Source organism: Pezoporus flaviventris, unplaced genomic scaffold, assembly GCF_033815535.1.
Source record: "Pezoporus flaviventris isolate CSIRO_AGI_PZ_B2104156 unplaced genomic scaffold, CSIRO_AGI_Pfla_v1 ptg000122l, whole genome shotgun sequence".
Taxonomy (NCBI): Eukaryota; Metazoa; Chordata; class Aves; order Psittaciformes; family Psittacidae; genus Pezoporus; species Pezoporus flaviventris.
Window position 1 is genome coordinate 35,707 of NW_026892670.1, and position 240 is coordinate 35,946.

Sequence of the window (240 nt, forward strand, 5' to 3'; positions counted from 1 at the left end):
CAACCCTAGAATACAGAAGGGGGGGGTCCTACATGGGGGGGGCAAAGGGAAAAGGGGGGGGGGGTGAGGAATACACACACAAACACCGCCCCCCCCGCGCTGGGCGGTATTAGCATAAACCACGCCCCCCTCCGGGCCGTATATGGAGAAGGACACGCCCATGTGTCGTGCGAAGGCGGGGCACGCCCCTCCGCGCCTAATTTAGGCTACGCCACGCCCCTCCGCGCTCATATTAGCATA